This window comes from Rhinolophus sinicus, chromosome 18 (assembly GCF_057876585.1).
Source record: "Rhinolophus sinicus isolate RSI-liver-muscle chromosome 18, RSI-T2T, whole genome shotgun sequence".
Classification (NCBI taxonomy): Eukaryota; Metazoa; Chordata; class Mammalia; order Chiroptera; family Rhinolophidae; genus Rhinolophus; species Rhinolophus sinicus.
In genome coordinates this window covers 106,555,103-106,556,483 of record NC_142518.1, presented here as the reverse complement: position 1 = coordinate 106,556,483, position 1,381 = coordinate 106,555,103, and positions in this window count along the sequence as shown.

Sequence of the window (1,381 nt, the reverse complement as noted above, 5' to 3'; positions counted from 1 at the left end):
CTGACTACCAATATCTCATTTATTACTGGTGTTTTTTTTTTAAAGAAAATCATTCATCAGATAAGACAGATCAGCAAACCCCAGGCCTGCAGTGGGTCACAGAGACATGCCATTGCACTTCTTTCCCCACAATTGGCTGCTCGGACTCTTCCAGGAGTTTCATTTCAGTGACAGGAAGTCCTTCTTTCCACTTCCGGAGGCTGTGCATCCATGCCACTGTTGGGTGACTGTCAGCCTTACAAAGTTCCTCCTTCTGGTGTGACAGAATTGGTTTTCAGCCATTGTTTCTACTTGTGGGATGCAACAAGTACATGTAATTCTATTTCCATATATCTGTCCAACAAATCTTTGAAGATAAAACTTTTTTACATAGAATTTTCTGGGTTGATTTCCAATTAATTTAGTCATGGCAGACTTTCAAGTCTCCTTTCTGCCCTGTCCTGTTTATGTCGATCAGGAAATATGCCAGTTTGTCAGTGATTCACTTGAGGTAGTACCCAAAACTGAAACTGACACTTCCGGTGAGATTTCAACAGTAACAGAGTCGAGCAGAATGCTCACGTCCTGAATTCTGGATGCTACACTGTGGGGACAGAGTCCCAGAGAGCAGTTTCCAGGCTCTCGGCCTCACGTGGAAAGGTGCTGGCTTGGGTAGTAGATGGTCATCAGCTGTGACTAGTTGGCCTAGTCAGCTATAACCAGTTAGCCATTAGCCACTGATATAACTGCCGTGGCTATGCTAGCAAGCGCGGAGTGTGGATTGCAGAGGCAGATGGCAGTTAGCACAGCGGATTGCAACTGGCAAGTGAGGTTGGTTGGCAGAGACAAGTGGACAGCGAGTTGCAGATCATGTGGCTCCTGCTTCCTGCGTCTCCAACCCAGCCGCCAGCGAGAATATAGTGGTGTGACTCCCCTACCTGTGGCTCCGTGGGTGTTCCTTTTTGGCCTCACCATATCCTGAGTTGTGGTGTGGGGAGCGGGAGCTGAGTCCCTGTGTGACATACACCTTTATTGATAGAGCCTAAGATGACTTTAGCTTTTGTTTTCCCTTCTTAAAAATAGACACACTAACACTCATATTGATCTCACAGTCGGATAAGGGGCCATAGAATTTTTCACAAGTGTTAGTAAATCATGGGGTCGTGTGTTTTACACTTGTATTTGGGCAGTCAAGTGCAGGACTTTGTATTAACCCTTGATAACTATAGTACATGTGGTAGACACTGTGACACATTGCCAGATGTTTCTTCAGAGATGAAGACTCATTTCTCCTGCTAGTGTCAATAACCCTCAGCTGTCAGCAATCCTTAGAGATTGCCTAAGCTAAAGAAAACTGCCTTGCCACCAAGGTCACACTTACTGGTAGGGGCAACCTCCATCT